This window comes from Cervus elaphus, chromosome 15, assembly GCF_910594005.1.
Source record: "Cervus elaphus chromosome 15, mCerEla1.1, whole genome shotgun sequence".
Lineage (NCBI taxonomy): Eukaryota > Metazoa > Chordata > Mammalia > Artiodactyla > Cervidae > Cervus > Cervus elaphus.
The window spans coordinates 13,616,132-13,638,318 of record NC_057829.1 but is presented as its reverse complement, the minus strand read 5'-3'; the positions used below and the strand labels follow the sequence as shown (position 1 = coordinate 13,638,318).

Sequence of the window (22,187 nt, the reverse complement as noted above, 5' to 3'; positions counted from 1 at the left end):
AAGGTCCAGATAACTTTGCACTAAACCATGGCTGACTTACGCCTGCTTTACACCAGTTTTATAATTATATGGCTATAAACTGTTAACTGTAAGCAGAACTCAGTAGTTGTAGGTACACATAATCAAAAACTCAGAGCGTCACCGGGAAGAGCAGCTGGGTGTTGCTGAACATTCAGGAATGCTCCCTGAAGCCAATAAATTAGTAATATAACTTTGTATGATAACTGTCTAATTCTATTCACATACTGAACTGTAGAAGGAAGAGAATTTTTCAAGTCATTTCATTATTTCTGGAATGTCAAAAACATCCAAATCTGTCCTGAGAATCTTACCTGCCACTCTCTCATCTGTTTCCCTGTTACCATCATCTGAATATCTTGCAAAGTCTAAAGAATCAAGGGTACTGATGCTCCTGGCTCAATCTGTAATAAATCAAAAACAGGGGAAAAAAAAAAAAAGATTAAACAGCTTTTTATTTAACTGCCAAAATAAGGGACTGGAAATCAATTACCTATGATTTTTTTTTCCAGTTAATAAACTATGATTCTAAGGTATAGGAATTCTATTAAAACTATAAGGTAAAAATACTCATACTAATTAAACTACTTTGAAGTAACTTGAGTTTCCCTGCTGAGATCTCTAACTCCTGAACAAGACACACACAGAGTATAATGCAACCAGCCTAGCTAAGGACAACAGAACTGCAAACAATTTGGATTTTATTCGAAGTCCATTGGAAAAACAACAGAAACACATGCATTTTTAGAAACTGGCTGCTGTAAGGAAAGTGGTTTGCAGAGAGACCAGCTCAGAAGCTATTATGTAAATCAACTATACTCCATTAAAAAATAAAAATTAAAAAGAGAGGCTATCAGAGTCATGTAAGGGCTTCCCAGGTGGCATTAGTGGTAAAAAAACAAAACCAAAACCAAAAAACAAACCTGACTGCCAATGCAAGAGACATTAAGAGACTTGGGTTTGATCCCTGCGTCAGGAATATCCCCTGAGAAGGGCATGGCAACCCACTCCAGTATTCTTGCCTGGAGAATCCCATGGACAGAGGAACCTGTGGGCTACAGTCCATAGGGTCGCAAAGAGTTGGACACAACTGAACTGACTTAGCACAGCACACAGCACAGAGGCGTGTAGGTGAGAGATGATCAGATCTGGCCTAGAATAGAGGTACTAGAAATGTGAGAATTGCTCTGATTTGGGTTATTTTTTGGTGTAAAACTAACATGTCCTGGTAGTGAAATGAATGTGGGTTTAAGTAAAAGAGAGAAAACAAGGTGATTCCTGAAGACTCCATTTACTGAATTTGTAATATGAGATGCAAAAGATGAAGGCAGGGGCTTTAGGAGGTCTGTGTTTTAAGCGCATGGGGGTGGTATGGAGTGTTCTTAGCTTTAGGCAGATTTTTAAGTGTCTCTAAACAGAAAAACAAACTGTAAAAATTCTCACTTGAAGGAAGAAATCAAAGCTGACACTTATTAAGGGCGATGTATCAGATGCTAATGCAAAGAAGGGACAATAGGTCAACTCTTTATTAAAGCATGCTACTTACAGAGTACTTACTGTTTATATATTGCTCTAAGGAATAGATTATCTGTTTAGAAAGTACTATCTGGGCAAATAAATGCAGATTACAGAAATATAGATTTGAAATCCACATATGGCTCCCCCACCTCCTTTTAAAACAATTAGTATATGCCAATAATTGAAATGGTTGACTTTTCAAATAGAGTTATGCTATTATCAATGTACCTCTTATGTTTAAATTCCTATTAAGGTGAACTAAGTGAAATTCTATACATAGTACTCTTCTGAGAACACAGTGTTTGTATTCAGAGAAGCATTTAATTTCTCTGCACTTCAATTATATCTGATAAATAACAACTTACTATTAACTTATGATGTAAGATAGTATAAACAAATAACAGGAAATCAAGTACACCGTTCATTAGGGCGTAATTGATTTAAGCATAAACCAAGAAATATCAAATAACAATATTTACTATAGAAATCTCAAAAGTTCATATTAAAATGGGTTGAAATTAGGAATATTACTCAGCAATAAAAAAAACTACTGATATACGCCACATGACAGAATTTCAACACTTTATGATGAATGAAAGAATCTTTATACAGAATACACACTGTGTAATTTCATTTACATGAAGTTTTAGAATAGACAGTAGTAATTTATGGTAGAAAAAAATCATAGTGGTTCTTGGAGTCGGGGGTTGAAAGGAGTGGGGGCTGACTGACTGGGGAGAGGTATGAGGGAGCTTTCTGGGGTGACACTGACTGACAGGAGACTGGGTCATCACAAGTGTGTTCATTTGTTAAAATTCATCAAGTAGGACACTTGAGACGTATATTTCACTGTCTTTAAATTTGCCTCAAAAGAAAAAAAGGTGAATTCTAAACATTGAGCCCAAGTCAGTGATATGCATGCTGAAATATTTAGAGGGAAGTATACCGGTATTGAAAAGCTTCTCTGGTAGCTCAGTTGGTAAAGAATCTGCCTGTAGTGCAGGAAACCTGGGTTCGATCCCTAGGTTGGGAAGATCCACTGAAGAAGGAAATGGCAATCCACTCCAGTATTCTTGCCTGGAGAATCCTATGGATAGAGGAGCCTGGCAGGTGACAGCCCATGTGGTTGTGAGAGCTGGATACGACCCAGCAACTAAGGGCTTCCCAGGTGGCGCTAGTGGTAAAAAACCTGCCTACCAATGCAGGAGAGATAAGAGATGCAGGTTCGAATCCTAGGTCAGGAATATCCCCTGGAGGAGGAGATGGCAACCCACTCCAAGTATTCTTGCCTGGAGCATCCCACGGACAGAGGAGCCTGACCCTACTACAGCCCATAGGGTCACACAGAGTCAGACACGACTGAAGTGACTTAGCACAAACAAACAGCAACTAAACCACCACCAACACCCATATCTGCAACTTAATTTGAAATGCACAAAAAAATAAGATGAACTTTCAGATGGGCAGAGGATCAGAGAGTTGGATAAATCGGAGATAAGGCAATCACAGTAAAAATTTAATCACATAATCAAGGTGGTAGATATCAGCTATAAAGATTCTTTCCCACCTTTCTTAAGTTTTGAAATTTTCAAAAAAAATGTTGGAAAACAACCTGGATGTACAAAGAGGAGCAAAGAAAAAAACATATTTAAGTTAAATCCAGGATCCACTGACTCCTAGAATTTAATAACTGAAGTTGTAATACTGGGAAATAGCTATGATTTCTTATTGTCTTACATGACAAAATAAATAATTTTGCTTTACTTCTACTGTTTGAAATGGAACCAAAGTTAGACAACGTGTCACAGAAATAAATTTCAAAATATAACGGATAAACTTCTTAAGGCTTTTTACTTATACATCTTTTAAACAGGTAAAAATACAAAATGCCTGACTGGAATAGACCACTGACCTATGAATACATCTGCCTGGTAAATAACTAATATATATTATAAAATGGTGTTCTCAGATCACTATCTGTATGCCACCTAAAATTTCCTGTTTTTTTTAAAATATGACTTTTCTCCAATGATTTGTACCTTACTGCAAATAAGAGCTCTTTCCTCCAATTATATAAATACACATACTATAAATAATGACAAAAATAGAGGTACATGAAAAAGTAGAAGATCATTCCAATCTTACTAAGATTGGAAACATGATCAGAGATTATTAATCCCCCACCCCCAGAATTTCTAGATATTCTTTTCTGAACTCTTTTCCCCATGTGTAAGTACATATATACATTTCTGCAAAAACAGAATGGATACTTGCATCTTTGTAATGTGCTTTTTAAAAATGAAGATCATGTAGTGAGATTTTGCCATATTGATAGGGCGATGGATACATATTGCTTAGACTGCTTTCTAAATTAAGTAAGCACAGCAATCTGAGTTCCATCCACAGTATACAATAGCGGTTGTCAATGCTTGGTATTATTATTTTTAATCTCACCAATTTAACATATACTATAAAATTGTCTTATTTAATAATGCATCTCTTTGATTCCTGGTGAACTTGAACATTCTTTTAAAGATGTAATGGCCATCTACCTTTTTTGGGTGTATGTGTGCAAATTTTCTATTCATTTTTCTTTGACCACGTAACTAACATCCAGATTTTCCTGGTGAGTTATTTTGCCATTACTGACGTAATCAGAAACTCCTCTTGAGTCCCTCTGCTCACACTCACAAGCATGTTTTAGCTCCTCACTAGCTAGTCTCATGTCTCCAACCTGTGTATTAAAACATGTACACCCAGTAGGATAAATATTTATCAACCAATATTCTGGCGGTGGTGTAGCAGACCTCACTGTTTATTCCTGAGTTTCATGAATAGTGAAGTATGATGCTGGTTGTTGATTTCAGATATATATTTTTTTCTACATGTTAAGTATCTAATGTTAGTTTTCTAAGTATTACTTTCTCTTTCTGGTATTTTCAATCAGACATACAGGCCTACTAAGTAAGAGGCTATGTGATCATCATACATTATTCCTCCATTATACTATTTCTCCAGAAGTTTGTAATAGGAAAGAGTCTTTGGGGAAAGCAAAGGCAGCTTAATTTCTGTCTTGGTATTATCATAACCATTGAAAAATGTATCCTAACTGCCGGGAGCCATTATGGGATGTCCTGCCCGTGACGAGGTCATGAAGAAAATACCGCGCAGGCAAGGCCATCTGGGACCCCATCCATGACGAGGTCACGAGGAAAAAACCTGACAGGCAAGGCCGTCTAGGATAAGGGACCCTCCAGGTTGGCCTCGGCCTCTACCCCACCCTGTATCCTCCCCGCTTTTTCTGCTGTTGTTCTTGTTTGCCCTGCTGCGGATTCTTGTGTTACCTGCCGAGAGCTCTCCTGCTCCTGTTTCACTGAATGAGGACCAACTTAAAACCCTAGTTAATAAATCTCCTGGACGCTGCTACCCTATGAAGGGGCCAGGGATGAAGGAAATGCTTCAATTCAAACCCTTTTGCTGGCATTCTGGCTTGTTTGATAAATGTGTGCTCCCATTGCAAAAAATGCTCATGATTGTTCTAAACATCCTAAGCACAGTATGCTAACAAAAGACACCATTAAGCATAGGTCTCTCCGCAGGGTGAGAAAAGCTCCACAAATAAAATAGCCACAAATGTGCCTAATAAAAAACACTTTAGATAGAGATTAGCTGGTGACTTCTTGCAGGTAATTAACTTTTAGACTAAGAGCCTGTTTTGTGCCATATCTGCTGTTTTTGCAATCCTTTGCATTTCTGTTCTGTAAAAATGTAATCCTATCTAGTTCCCATGGAGATGACACCTAATAGAAAGAAAATAGATTAACCAAAAAAAAAGAGAGGGTCGGCTACTGAAGTTGCTTCAAGTTATACCAGGTGCAAGCCATAAATTGTCAACAGGCCTGAAAGCCAAAAGATATTATACATAGAGATTAACCATAAAAACGGCCCTAATAGGCACAGAGCCCTTTGGGGGGTGAGGAAGCCCTATTAGAGAATACAAAAAATATTGTTTTAAAAGTGGTTATTAGATCAACATTTGATTGATGTTAATGTGCTGAGGTTGTGCAGTGGAAACTATTGTTAATATAGTTGGAGATCTAGAAAAATAAGAGTTTAGCCCTAGTGTAAAAACAATAAGATAATTGTTAATTTTAACCAGGAGTGCTAAACAGGGGCTCCCTCACCAGAGCCGCAGAGTCTTTGTGTGCTAAACTTTTTAGATAAATTTAGCTGAGAACTTCTGCAAAAAGACTGACTTTATGTTAACAGGATTGTATTTCTATTATGTTGCAACCTGCTGTAACATGAGACTTCCACTTTTATGTTTTCTGCTAAGCTCAAGGCCAGAACATAATGTACAAAAAATCTATGGGAAAAGATTCTCATAAACAAAAATATACAGAGAACACCTGGTTTCGTGAAGAACAAGCTGATGTAATGTTAAACTAAGTCTGTATGCTTATCTGCCCCTTAGAAATGTACCAACTTAGGGTATAAAGGCGATGGTGAAAAATAAAGCAACTGCCAGACTCTGCCGCATATCTGGCTCATCCTGGTCTGGTCTCTCTCTCTCTCTCTCTCTCTCTCTCTCTCATTCGCCGACACCGTTCACCCTGAGGGTTCCCCTGGATCCTGCTGGGGCTGGACCCCGCACCTGACTTTTTTTTTTTTTTAGTTCTGAGTCAACAATTTTATATTCTCCAAGGAAAAAAAGCTTTAGTATCTTTTAAACTATAATAACAATAATGTCATAAAAGTAAAACCAATTTCCCGAGGTATTAAAATATATGCCATGTCAGAAAATAATTATTTATGGAAGAAAGTAATTTCAGCTTTGATGGAGCTAACCTATAACAGTCTGTATATAAAATATACTTTGAAATTTAAATCTAATAGGTAAGATTTTTCAGTGTTTCCAGTAGTCATGTATGGATGTGAGAGTAGGACTATAAGAAAGCTGACCACTGAAGAATTGATGCTTTTGAACTGTGGTGTTGGAGAAGACCCCTGAGAGTCCCTTGGACTGCAAGGAGATCCAACCAGTCCATCCTAAAGGAGATCAGTCCTGACTATTCATTGGAAGGACTGATGCTAAAGCTGAAGCTCCTATACTTTGGCCACCTGATGCGAAGAACTGACTCACTGGAAAAGCCCCTGATGCTGGGAAAGATTGAAGGCGGGAGGAGAAGCGGACAACGGGGCATGAGATGGTTGGATGGCATCAGCGACTTGATGGACATGAGTTTGAGCAAGCTCCAGGAGTTGGTGATGGACAGGGAAGCCTGGCGTGCTGCAATCCATGGGGTTGCAAAGAGTTGGACATGACTGAGTGACTGAACTGAACTGAGGTAAGATTATAGCTTCTAGATAAATAAGCTTCTTTGGATTCAGCCAGAATTCTTTTCCAGGGCAAGCACATACCTTTCCAAATACTCTGATATAATAGAGCAAGAGTTTGGAAAAACTAGCCTCTTTTCTTAAAAAAGAAGCTATTACCACTTTCTAATATAAAGTATACCACAAAGCATTTCTTCAAATTCCAAGATGGTGTAACTTTTCAGTAATTCACTTTGTAACTCAGAAACTGAATGATCAGGGACTTTTGTCATAGCTGGCAAACCAGTAAAACCTGTATGTAAGTTTTAGTAGGCCTGAAAACTAAAATCATTAGACACAGTGTAACTTTAAGGCATGCAGACTGATTTCATAAATTACTGTAGAGAGTATTCTTATTTATATACATTAAATCTTTTAGTACGGATGACAGAATGTGCTTTTACAATAGCTAAAAAAATTAGTTTCAGACTCTTGAAAAGCTATCTTTTATAGAAATTACATATCAATAGCATTGTAAAAGAAAAATGTATCAGAAAAATTGATCAGCTCCCGACTGGTAAACAGCATTGGTTAATTCAGTGAACATTCAATGAACAACTACTGTGTACCAGGTTAATAACAGGAAAATACAATAAAGAATTAAAGAATAATTTTTAAAGGCTATAGGTATAACTGATTCTGAAGAATAGACTTAAAATTTCTGAATACTTCTCTCTATACTGTTTAAATTTTTTTACAATTAATGCTTTTTGTAATATGGGCATTTTATAATTAAAAAGTCATTAAAGTACCCAATTACAATTAATGGATTTGAAGAAAAATAATGTCAAGCAGTTATCTTTAAATTTCAATTTGCTTAGTAAAGATAATTTACTCAACTGCACCTGTGTCATGGGTTAGGGTTAAAGCAAAGAAAGAAGTATATAGTTTATAAATTCAGTAAATAGATAACAAATTTACCTTAAAAATAATTATATCTAAATTTGAGGTCATGCATAAACATTTTAGTATATTATCCACTTAAATTAAAAAATGGATCTTAGAAACTTGTCAATGGCAAAATTCACATTTAGATTTCCTGATCTTCAGTTCTTCTCTAACATGGGGACTCATTTCACTGACCCCTATATTCAAAATATTTGAAGTTAGAGGGAATCTTAGAGACAGCTCAACACCTCATCTTGACTAATAAGAAAACAGAGCTGTGTATTCATTCAGTGCATATTTACTAATCCATGGTGTGGAGGAAAAAGGTAAAAATTCAGTAAGACTTGGCTCTAGCCTTAAGTAAGCTTACAAACCACTGGAATTTAGTCATGTACACAGATAATGATACAATTAGACTATGTTAAAGGTTAAGCAAATTAACCTTTGTGAGAAGCTCGCGGTATAATTGAAGTCTCCCAGTTTCTAGTTCACTGTCTTTTCTGTCACAAGATTCCACTGAATTAAACATCAAATTAAAAGACTTACACTTTGGAACAGGCGAACACTGAAACTTTACTGACAAATTATTCACTAAAGTTAAAATTTCTATAAAGCTGGATGACTTGACCATATAAACAGTTTGTCAGGTAAAGAGGGGGGTTATTATTAACAGCATTACCTATTATTATATTTAACACTTTCTGACCACTTATTCTGTGCCAGATATTTTTCACAGATAAATAGAAGCTGTTACCTCATGTATTTTACAGTAAAGGATAAAGAGACTATCCCAGACTCTCGCAACTGGGAAGGAGCAGAGTAGAAATATGAACTCAAGCCCTCGGATGCCAAAGCCTGAGCTCTAAACCATTAGTTTCCTTGAGCAACGTGTAAAAGCATGCAGGTTCAGATCTCCTAGATCTGAACTAAGCTAAGTTGGGCTTGATACCGTGAATGACCTCAGGAAGGTCAACCTGGACTCAACTTTCCTCAGGCTACAGAGGGAAAAGCTAATTTCACAAGGAATATTCCAAACTTACATATTTAAAGGATCCCAATACCTAAAGATCATCTCTTTAACATACCATCAACATTTATTCAAAGGCTTTTTTGTCAGGCACAATATTAGGCACTGGTGACAAAAAGATAAATAAAATATGGTCTCTTTTTCTATATCCATGCTAAATACATATTTATGAACTGCCTACTTTAGGCACTTGTGCCAGGTGTGAAAGAAGACAAAGATATATGAGACAGGAACCCTAACAAACACCTTTAAAAAAGTCTAGTCAGCAAAAAAAAAAAAAAAAAAGTCTAGTCAGCTAAAACATCAACATACAAAAATAAAAGCAACACTATCACAGTCACAAGTTTCATATAATTAATTTCCATAAGAGAGAGACAAAAAAACAACAACAAAAAACCACAAGTTCAGAGGATTTAGAGACTACTTTGAGGAAGGAACATAAACTGGACCTTCCCTTAAAGATAAACAGATTCTGGAAAGAAGAAAAGAATGATGGAGGAAAAGAATATGAAGAGAAGGAAAAATAATATGGACAAGAGCACTGAGACAAGAATATATAAAACAAGTTCAAGAAACACTAAGGAAACAATGTGAGTACAAGAAAGGTCTGTATATGACAATGTGGATGGAAAACACAGGAAGAAACAAAATTATAGGGAAAACTTTATGACGCATATTTATAATAAAATATTTCAGTCATTTTTATCATCTACTGTGCAAACATGGGAAAAATTAAATTCCTAAACAGATTTGTAAATTTTTTCTGCAATATATAATTCTGCTAATAAAAAAAAATAAAAAAAAGAGTTCAAAAAAATTGTCTTGGATGAGAGTGATTTTAAACGGTGTTAGCTAGAGTGACATGACCAAACTGCTTTTAAAATCAATTAAGGAGGGAGGAACCGATTAAAGGCACAGGAACCAGTGATAAGGCTAAAACTGAGGGTCCAGATGTGAGCTGAAGGCCTGAACTAAGGCGGCACACAAGCACAGAGCGGATGGACGGTCAGAAAGAACACAGAAAATAGGATGAGCAATATTAGCCACCTAGTCAGGATCGGCTGGTTTCAAAAACAAATGAACATAATTTCTGACTGCTGAGGAAATCTGGAAGGTTACACTCATGATGGCAACCACGGTCCCCTCCTAGAGGCTTAGTCATCTTCCATGACTAGACCAGAAACTGAGATGTAACCATGCAGCAAAGCTTCGGGATTGAAAAAAAGGAGGACATGCTAATCCAACCTTAGTGGATTTCTGTAGCTGAATTTCATTCAGCAGATTATTCTCCTTTGTCTTGGTGTGGTGCTACAGTTTATCATTTTATTTGTTAAATGATCAATATTATTCTACCCGACCTGCCCTCTGCATTAAAATGACTGGCTACTCTGAGTCAATAAGATATACTCTGAATGGGTCACTAAGATACTTTGCCTGATCACATACTAAAATGATTCGAGAACATTTGCTTAACTGTGCTTTAAAATTGACAAAACAGTAGTTGTGGTGCAATGGAAAGAATGAAAACTTGGAAGCTGATGATCTGGTTTGGAATCCCAGTCTTGTCACTTAAGAACTTAAGACATGATACGTAGTAATATACAAAAGGGCATACAAATAAAAGGTAAGCCCATCTTCAACCAGCCATCACCCTATGGGTCACCAATCATTGCTTAGACTCTTCTGTACGTATCCCTTTAGAAATACGCAAGGCATAAACGAGTTTCTCCCTTTTTGTATGTCAGTGGAAACAATTCACAAATATTGCCTGCATCCTAACTTGTTCAATTTATATCTTATATCATTCCACTTCAGCACATGTAGATCATTCTGTTTTAATTAACCAATCCCCCACTGTTGGACATTCAGGTTGTTTACAATCTTTGATACCTTTACTTGAATGTAGAAGATACGAAAAAAGTCTAGGTTCAATAATTTGGATGCAAACGAGCTGGTCTATAATAAAATATGGAATGGAACTGGATACTAAGGAATATGCATTTTTAAAATGTGCTTGATACCACCAAATTGCTCTCAAAAGAGTGTCCTACCAAGAGTACATAAGTATACATTTTACTTTCCAATCTTGGTATCATATATATTTTGATCAAAACTACACTCAGGAGACAACATTGTTTACAGAAAAAAAAAAAAACAACCAACCTGTTAGGAAGAGTTCAGCGAGACTGTAGACTCAAAACCCACCTATCAATACAAGCTATCTATTTGTTACAGACATCTTATTAGAAGGTTTAGGAGGCAAAAATCAGTATTCTTACTACTGTAACTTACCACAATGCAAATAAGAAACATTAAGAACATAATAAAATATGATTAAGAGATTTTGGTGATACATTCGTTACTCTCATCATCTCATCTTATACTCTTTGGACATTTCTCCTTACTCATACATCCATTCTCCATGCCCCCTCCCCATCAACACACACACACACACACACACACACACACACACACACGCTTTATTCCTTACAAAGATTGTAAAGAATGCCTATAATCAGTAACTACTCTTGAATAAAAAAATTAGAAGCTTTTAAGGCTGCTGCTACATACTTCTCCAATGGTGATTCTACTTCTGCACATATATACAGAATATTTACAAGACTCCCCATACAGTGCAACGTGCAGTGCAATACACTGTAATACTCCTTATTACAGTGCAATAAGAAGCTATTGGTATAGTTCTGTCTGCTTGAAACATGTCAAATGTATCCTAAAAGAGATCCTTGTCAAAATTATAGTAAGAATTATCAACTGAGTCTCAAAATTTCCCTTCCAAATAAAACTACCTTCAAGGTAAAATAGCAATAGGAGACTGAGAACAGAGAAACTGGTACATAGGCACCAATAATTTGTGAGCAAAGAATGACATTTTTTGCTGCTGTCTTGTGCAAATTTAATTAATAGACGATACAAGACAGATATTCAATATAAGGCAACAAAAAAGGCAAAAACATGTACCAAACACACATGCAGAAATAACTTAACGATGCAGAATATATTCTTTGCGTTCATATACCAGAGGGAAGATGGTATTGGTATTTCACGTCACCAGAAACACCAAACTCGGTTTACACGGCACAGTTACAGGATTTGGTGTCAGTTAACGGTAGAACACTGGAGCTCTAATTCCCATTACAAATGTTTCCTGTTTTGCTAGAATTTATTACATGCAAAATTTGACAAAAATACCTTAAATTGACTCAAAAAAGAAAAGTGCAAAGTACACCACCACATAGCCACCATCTTATATGAACAACTGCTAACATTTTGCAAAATTTAAAAAGAAATACCTTAAAGTTCATGTCCCCAGTATTTCCTTCCTCAAGGGCAATCACAATAATGGATTCAGTGTGACTCTAGTTGATGTTTTTTAAACCTATAGCACATATGAAAGTGAAAGTGAAGTCGCTCAGTTGTGTCCGACTCTTTGCAACCCATGGACTGCAGCCTACCAGGCTCCTCCGTCCATGGGATTTCCCAGGTAAGAGTACTGGAGTGGGCTGCCACTGCCTTCTCCAGATCAATCCTGAACTAATACAAATCCCCCAAAAGTCAACAAAAGAGGCATCGTGTTCAAAATATGGCTAAACAGCAGAACACAATTTATTTAAGTATCAACAAGTATGTTTTTAGTATAAATAAGTTAGAAACCACATTTTATCATCAACTCTTACAGTACAGATGTGTATGTTGTGTGTGTTTAGATAGTTACAGTATATATACATAGAAGCCAATAAAAACAACTACCCGAAGGAAAAAAAATAGGCTATTAATATTTAAGGCCCTTCTTAATTGATATTTACACTTTAGGTATAAGCAGACTGTACTTTTAGACCAAGGTAAGTGCTCTTTTTCAGTTAATCATCCTAAAACCAATGGGAGTTAAGGTAGTAGGCACAGTTAAAAGCCACCATACAAAAAGAAGTAACAAAACTTAGTTTTTGACCTAAATAGACTAAACAAAATGAAAACTGTGCCAATCCTGAATGTTTTTTTTTTCCAACAAAGGTGCTTAAAAAACAAGCAAAGAAACAAAAAAGCATACAGTCTGGAGATCATCTCTAAAGTAGCAAGTGTAAATTTAGTTTTTAACACAAAAAGGCCTGTTCGCTGATTAAATACCCCTATCTTATTTCCTTTTAAACTACGTACCCACAATGGCTTGAAGTGTCATATTGCGTTTTTATAACTACCCAAATGGAATCACTTTATTAATTGTGAGCCAGATAATGGCAAGCATGTTCCCAGATGATGTTTTAAACAAGGCAAAATATAAAATAAATATTATCTTCTCTTTACCCTCACTTTCTTTTCCTCTTCCTCACTCAGGATGAAGAGTCTAAATATGGCCAAATAAGAAAGCTACTGTTTATATTAAAATTTCACTCATACTCGAGCATCACATTAAAATTTTACTTTCTCCACAATCATCACAATCAACAATGATTTTTCTATATCCGAATGCTTACACTATTACCTGTACCACAGAAAACTATTCTATAGATTTTCACGTGTAAGTCTTGCCTCTCCATTAAGAACATAATATGCTCAAGGATATGCACTAAACTTCCTTTGGATTCCTATAATACTTAGCTGATCACATAATTTAATAAATTTACTGATCAATGTAAAATATTGAATACCAACTATATGCAAGTCACTGTCCTAGGCAATGAAAATATCTGACAAAATTTCCACAAGAATTAAAAAGTTTGAAGCTGCTGAAAGGCATGGGTACAAAATGACAGTCATATAAGAGAGAAGTTTAAGAATCTATACCAATAACCTCAGATATGCAGATGATACCACCCTTATGGCAGAAAGTAAAGAAGAACTAAAGAACCTCTTGATGAAAGTGAAAGAGGAGAGTGAAAAAGTTGGCTTAAAGCTCAACATTCAGAAAACTAAGATCATGGCATCTGGCCCCATCACTTCATGGGAAATAGATGGGGAAACAGTGGAAACAGTGTCAGACTGTATTTTTTGGGCTGCAAAATCACTGCAGATGGTGATTGCAGTCATGAAATTAAAAGACACTTACTCCTTGGAAGGAAAGTTATGACCAACCTAGACAGCACATTAAAAAGCAGGGACATTACTTTGCCAACAAAGGTCCATCTAGTCATGGCTATGGTTTTTCCAGTTGTCATGTATGAATGTGAGAGTTGGACTGTGAAGAAAGCTGAGTGCAGAAGAATTGATGCTTTTGACTGTGGTGTTGGAGAAGACTCTTGAGAGTCCCTTGGACTGCAAGGAGATCCAACCAGTCCATCCTAAAGGAGATCAGTCCTGGGTGTTCATTGGAAGGACTGATGTTGAAGCTGAAACTCCAATACTTTGGCCACCTCTTGCGAAGAGCTGACTCACTTGAAAAGACCCTGATGTTGGGAAAGATTGAAGGCGGGAGGAGAAGGGGACGACAGAGGATGAGATGGTTGGATGGCATCACCGACTCAATGGACATGAGTTTGAGCAAGCTCCGGGAGTTGGTGATGGACAGGGAGGTCTGGCATGCTGCGGTTCATGGGGTCGCAAAGAGTCAGACACGACTGAGCGACTGAACTGAACTGAATGTGGTCCAGACAACAGTAGCAAGTCTCACTCAGCTAAAAGCAGTGAACTTAATACATTTTAGAAATATTCTCTTGATATTTTGTTAGAAGCCAGAGGAAGCACTAAACCCAATCCCAACCTAACAGGGAGGAACTACTTTTTTAAGTGGAAGAGATGGGAACTTTTGGAAGATGGGAATCACAGCACAGCTGACACTAAGAGGGAACAGAGCATAGTGAGGTAAGTACTCTTTCAGAGTTCTGAGAAAAGACAGGTAGGACAATGAAAGAGTATTTTAAAAAGGAGAAGGATGACTCAAGAAGTCTGTAGGCTCATAAGTTAAATTATTAAAGTCAATCATAAATGCCTCCTGATAAGCTGCCGTATGAACATCTAGAAGCATGATAAATACAGAATAAAAGAAATTCATCACTGAAAGGCATAAGTTATTTGACCACTTACTGTCTCTACAGAGCTGACTCATTCTAAGCAATTTTAGTCTGATTTTGATTAGACCTTGAAGGCTCAGAGTAGAACAGCATTCCTCTAGATAAAATACTGTAATTTGCAATCTAACTGGAAACCAAACTGACTCAACTGGCAAAAATACGGGGGAAAATATATAATTAATGTGTGTGTATATTCAAGCAAGTAATGTTACATGCAAAAGATCAGATTAGTTCATCAAGTGGACCTAGTAGAACATCACAAGGATGCTACAATTTATCAAACACTGAGACTTCATGAGCGCTCATTTTAAATTCTTCCACTGAAAACATCAAACTTAAAAAGCTATAGTTCTTTGATATGTTTTATAAATTTGACTTACTCTTTTAGTCAAGAAAAAGAAGATAGTATGAAGACTTCTTTAAGTATTTTATAATTACCACTGTACTATTACCTACGTCAACAGACTTTGGGGCAAACAATTTAGTAAATCTTACAAAGTTAAACTGCTTTTGTGTGTGCTAAGTTGCTCAGTCCTGTCTCTCTGTGATCCCATGAACTGTAGCCCGCCAGGCTCCTCTGTCCATGGGGGTTCTCCAGGCAAAAATACTGGAGTGGGCTGCCATGTCCTCCTCCAGGGGATCTTCCCAACCCAGGATCGAACCCAGGTCTCTGCATTGCAGGTGGATTCTTTACATCTGAGCCACCAGGGAAGCCTTTTAGACATCTTTAAACAAAGAAAACTACTGTTGACTATATATTTATTACTCTGAAGTTTTATGAATTTTCAGATCAGACACACATTAATCAAAAATACATAAAAACAAATAAAAATAATTTAATGTTTCAGATAATCTACACTATCAATCTTTATGCTGTTTATAATAAACCAAAAACTACTCATTGAGTATTATAAAGTCATAACCCAACTAGCACCAATTAACATGGTAGAACTGAATACAGAGGACCTTTATAACTGGCAGTAGTCTGGTCCCAAAGAAAGATTCATCCTCAGAGTTTCTAAGATATAATTTGTATGATCTGAGTATTAGTAAAATCTTCAAAACATGGTACTAACCACAGATTTACAGACTTATTTTGGCATTTATCTATTTTCTGACTGTAATAAGACATTTAAATATATTGATATTTTGACATACAATGCATTTGGATTTAAATTATACTAAAGCTTGTGCTATAAGTGTCTGCATAATTATAGGAGGAACATTTCAGAAATATTTCTTTTTATGATGCCATCATAGGCCTAAATTTAGAAACAGAAACTATAAAACTTCCAGAAGAAAATACACAAGAAAAATTTTGCAACTTTAGGATACACAACTATTTATTTAGGAAACAAAGACCATGAATCATTAAGGAAAAAACACAATTAACAGGACTTGATGAAACGAAAATCTTTTGCTCATAAGACACATTGTTAAAAAATGAAAAGGCAAATCATGCTGGGAGAAAAAACTTGGAAAACACATATTTGATGGAGGACTTGGGTTCAGAATATATAAAAGAACCACAACTCAATAAAAAGCTATTAACAGACTTTGCACAAAAGATATGTAACGGCAGTAGACACCGCCCCCCCCCCCCCCCCCGCAATGCCCAAAAGCTCAAAGAAGGAGCTCAGCATTACTAGTCCTCAAGAAATAAAAATGAAAACCACAATGAAATACCACTGTACTCTCACTAGAATGAGTTAAATAAAAAGCCTGAAAATACCAAGGGTTTGGGGGATGTATAGAAATTGAAACTCTCATACACTGGTGATGGAAATTTTAAATGATACAACCACTTTGGAAAGCCTGTTTGACAGCTTCTTACAAATTTAAATGTATACTAACTATATGAACCAGCAATTCTATTCCTAGGTATTATCCAAAAGACATGAAAACATGTCTCTGCAAAACTTATACAAGCATGTTCATGGCAGCTTTATTCATATGGGCCAAAAATGGGGAAAAAAATAAATGCCTAATAACTGATGAATGGAAAAACCAAAAAAGGAATGAACTACTCTTACACATAAAAACATTATTTGGATGAATTTCAAAAACATTCTACTGAGGAAATGAAGCCATACAGAAAAGACTAAATGCTCCAAACTGCATTTATATGACTTTTTATTTTTTTTTAATTTTTATTAGTTGGAGGATTACTTCACAACATTTCAGTGGGTTTTGTCATACATTGACATGAATCAGCCATGGAGTTACATGTATTCCCCATCCCGATCCCCCCGCCCACCTCCCTCTCCACCCGATTCCTCTGGGCCTTCCCAGTGCACCAGGCCCGAGCACTTGTCTCATGCATCCAGCCTGGGCTGGGGATCTGTTTCACCATAGATAATATACATGCTGTTCTTTCGAAACATCCCACCCTCACCTTCTCCCACAGAGTTCAAAAGTCTGTTCTGTACTTCTGTGTCTCTTTTTCTGTTTTGCATATAGGGTTATCATTACCATCTTTCTAAATTCCATATATATGTGTTAGTATGCTATAATGTTCTTTATCTTTCTGGCTTACTTCACTCTGTATAATGGGCTCCAGTTTCATCCATCTCATTAGAACTGATTCAAATGAATTCTTTTTAACGGTTGAGTAATATTCCATGGTGTATATGTACCACAGCTTCCTTATCCATTCGTCTGCTGATGGGCATCTAGGTTGCTTCCATGTCCTGGCTATTATAAACAGTGCTGCGATGAACATTGGGGTGCACGTGTCTCTTTCAGTTCTGGTTTCCTCAGTGTGTATGCCCAGAAGTGGGATTGCTGGGTCATATGGCAGTTCTATTTATATGACATTTTTAAACAGGCAAAACTTATCTAAGGAAGTGGTTTTCACTTGGGGAATTTTGCCCTCCCCTTCCTCAGACGGTGCTGGTGACATTTCTTGATTATCACAACTTGGGGAACGGGGGCTGGGTGGTTGCTTCTGTTATGTAGTGGACACAGAGGTCAGCAACACTGTTAAACATTCTAGAATATACAGGACACTAACACAACAAAGGATTATCAGCCCCAAAATTCCAATAGTGCCTAGGCCCAGGTTGGAAAATTGTTGTCTACTGTGGTCAGTGATGGTCTTGGGATACTGAATGCAAATGAAAATGAAAGCGTTCTGGGGACAATAAAAATGTTCTATATTTTATTTGTAGTATTAATTTGTTCTCCAAAATTCACCACACTGTACACTTCAAATGGGCACATTTTATTGTATGCAATTTTACCTCAAAGTTGATGGTAAAATTTATAGCCTATCAAATAATATAAAGCTACAAAAACAGTTTAATCCAATTTTTGCTTTTAAACATATATGCATAGAAAAAACGGAAAAGGCAAGTACTATTGGTTGGATTATGGATAAGTGTGATTTTTTTCCCCCTACTGCTCATCTGTTTTGTATTCACTTGAAAATACATTATATTTTGTAATAATGTACTTTTGAGTTATACCCAAAACAGGTCCAAACAAACTATGGAAGAGCACAACTGCACATGAATATTTGATTATAGCTAAATTCTGATTTATGATCACAGGACTGAAGTTATTTCAAGAAACTATAAAAATGTATAATGCAAAGGCATTTAGAAGTCAACTTTTACTTTAAAACACAGCTATATTTAGAGCCTAAATTATAAATATAAGTATTTCTGTACAAAAAAGTTTTTAAGAGAAATTTTCACTATAAACAGTGATACCACACCATAATAAGGTAGGCTGAAAAGATTAATAAATTCTTTTAAATTAAATAAAATAATGTTATAAAGGAATAACTTATTTCATTATATCTATACAGTAGAAAAACATAGCAGATACAGTTCAGTTATGTTCAACAACAGGCCAGGGACTATACAAACTGTGAGTAATAAAAAGATGTCCCTCAAGAAGCTGACTATCTAATGGAGAGAAATGATACTGCTAATAAATCAAATAAAAAGAGTTAAAGGCTACGGTTGAGGTTTGAAAGTAGAACAATGAAAGAATCAAACAACTAAGCCTTGGTAGTGTGGGAAATATTTACAAAGATGACAGTTGAGCTGGGTCTTGAGGAAGTAGTAAGAGCTTATCAGGTGAAAATCATTATTAGACACTTCAAAAATCTTAAACAAACAAAAGCCAACTGCCTAACAATTTTGTTACACTGCTCTTTTGTTACATTTTATAGTCTTAAAGGTCAGCAACAGAAAAACCAGTTTTGGGAAAAGGAAGATAATCCTACAATACTGAGCAAGGAAGTTAAACCTTATGAGAAAATTCCACATTCAAGAGAGAAGGCTGCTATGGATTTATCTTGATGGAAAAAGGCACTCTTTGCAGTTTAACTACATCTAACTAAGTTACATCTAAGTTAAGCAACTGTGGTGTTGGAAAAGATTCTTGAGAGTCCCTTAGATCTAGCAAGGAGAGCCAACCAGTCCATCCTAAAGGAGATCAGTCCTGAATATTCATTGGAAGGACTGATGTTGAAGCTGAAACTCCGATACTTTGGCCACCTGATGCGAAGAACTGACTCATTGGAAAAGCCACCGATGCTAGGAAAGATTGAAGGCGGGAGGAGAAGGGGACGACAGAGGATGAGATGGCATCACCGACTCAATGGACATGAGTTTGAGCAAGTTCCCGGAGTTGGTGATGGACAGGGAGGCGTGGCGGGCTGCGGTTCACGGGGGTCACAAAGAATCAGACAAGTGACTGAGGGACTGAACTGAACTGAAGTTAAGTGATCTCAGTCTCTGGCACCACTTAAAAGTACTGACAAAAAACCATCAGTTCGGCTACAATTTCAAGTCATGTATTTTAACATGTGTGAGCAAATTTCAGTTGGCCTCACATAACACATTGAAAACCTCATACCATTAGTAAGGGAAAATCTAAGATGCCTCTTAAGAAGGGTAGGTACTGAGACTCCAATATGCATCCTTGGCAGTACGTTTTAAAGACATAAGAAATGCTAGTAAATATATGATGAATGAGGTAAACGACCAGTCTATACAGTTAACAATGATTACAATGAGGCAGAAAAGTTAATTCCTAAACTTACGAAGAGAAAAAAGCCTACAAGGTTTTGAGACCAGGAGGTAACACTGCAGGGAGAACCTGCCTACTCTGCTTAGACTTCCTATAATTCTGGAAACCCACTGAAATTAAGGAACCGAAAGCGAATGAAACTGAGTTTATTTAAACTGAACAAATTTTATGCAGCAGAAGATGCAACTTTTGAGTAATCAACTCAACCCCAAGACAACGGGTCTTCAAGTGGATCTGGCTTCGGGCAGAGAGCACCATTTCCTATTCTTTTCTCTCTTGACTTGGAGTCAAATAATTACTGCGAACAACATAAGGAACACTGTTTCCAGGTAGTGGCGATTCAGGAGATGGGAGAGAATGGAAAAACGATTAAAGCGATAAACCAAGGTCGCAACGGAGTCTTCTGGAGTCATGTAGTAGCCAGTGAACTAGAAACTCTGGATATTTAATAGATATCGACACCAATAGTGGAACCAGGAGCTGGTGCAAGTCCCTCCAAGGGCTGGAGGCAGGCAGGGAGAGAACAGTCGCTGCCAGATCCTCTGACCTCCACCGCAAAAGATCACCGCCCGACCCCGCCCCAACCCTCTAGCTGAAATGCTCCCAGTACTCAGCACCGGCCCACAAGCACCCCCTCCCCACAATAACCCCCACAACCCCAACAGCCCAGCCGGAGGGACAGCACCGTCGTTCACTTACTGAGCTGTCCCCCACCCGACGTCGTACTCGGCTCCCGACCTCCTGCGCCTCCAAGGCCGGCCGCCCCGGGGACCCCCGGCGCCCCCGTCCCCGGCGGGGTCCCGCTCTGCCCCTCGAAGTTGCCAGGGTTGGATAAGTAGTCGCGCAGTCGAGGGAGCTCGCGGCCGCTCTCTAACAGCTCGGTGTGCAGCTCCAAGGCGGTCAGTAGGTACTGATCGCGCAGCAGCTAGGCCGCGATCACATCAATTGACAGGAGGGCCGGGGTCTCCCCGGGGCCCCCAGGGCCGCCGCCGCCGCCTCCCCAGGGAGCCCCGCTTGGGCACTGCTCCCCAAGGACACGGGGTCCTGGGGCAACAGCGAGTCCGCAGAGCCCGGATCTAGGCCGCCCCCGGCACCCAGCCGAAGTCCTGCCGGCCGCTCGTCGGTCGCCGAGACCTCGTCCTCGTCCTCGTCCTAGTCCGAATCGCTGAGGAAAGGGTTCACGCCGCCCCCGCCACCTCCAGGAGCCATCGCCGCCACCTTACACTGTCAGGAGTGTGGGCGCCTCCTTGCCTGGCTCTGACAGGCCGCGGCCTGAGTCCCTGCTCGGCCTCGGCAGGCACCGCTCGCTTCCGCAGCCCCGGCCTTGCCACGTTCCGCCTCCTCACCTGGAGACCAGGCGCAGGCTCGTAGACGAACCGTCCGGAGGCTGCAGCGGCAGCAGCAGCCACTGCCTCAGCCACGGCTGCACCAGCAGCACGGCCCTGCGGGCGTCTTCCTGGTCCCCGCTCTCGCGAGAAATGGCGCGTGCCCCGCCCCTCCCCCCGCCCGGCCTGCTCCCCACGCTTGCGAGCAGAGACTAAGGGGCCCCGCGCCCTGCTCAAAGGGAAAGCCCCACCCCACTCCTTTTTGACTGGTCGCAGGAGGCAGGGGCGGGGATTGGAGTCACGGAGGACTGACCAGTGAATTATCGCGAGAGTAGCTTCTGGCCCGGTAAGTGTCAGCGGCGTTTCGTAGTTGGGGGGAGGGTGGGGTGGTTGTGACGGTAGCTTAGGAGCTTTCTCTTCTGCGCGGGAGGGGAGCTCTGACTCGCAGCCGGACCCCGCCTTCTCGCTGACAAGGCCTCGTTCCCGAGATCAGGCCTGACCTGCTCAAGCCCAGATAGAGTCCGGGAGAAGTGGGGCAGGGGCCAGGCCCGACACTGGCGCTCGCTGGGGTGCGCTGCCCCCTCTTACTTCGCTCCTGCGGTGTGCGCTGCCCGCTGCTGACGTTTTCCCCGCCGGGGTGGCGGGTGCCTGGCAGGGCCGGTGGTCAGAAGGGGGCTTGCTTCCTCTTCCTCGCCCTCCCAGTCTCGTGCCTGCGGGCCCCGGGGGCCTGGGTGCGGCACAGGGACAGAGCCAATGGAAAATGCAGCGGGGACGTTGGGATCTGCTTGGATCTGCGAATATCCCGATAGTCTCGACTTCGGTAACAAACAATTAGGAACGCAGTAAGCACTTGTGGTTTAATACACAGCTTGCACTATAGGGACGCTTCAAAACGTCAAATGCTGTCCCTCAGAGGGTCCCTTGCAGAGCAAGGAGATCCAACCAGTCCATCCTAAAGGAAATCAGTCC

At 39.0% G+C, this 22,187-nt stretch overlaps 1 pseudogene; it reads right to left on the bottom strand.

Annotated features, from left to right (window-relative positions):
• LOC122709205 overlaps positions 1–22,187 on the bottom strand; it is a 72,757-nt pseudogene that overhangs the window by 49,038 nt on the left and 1,532 nt on the right.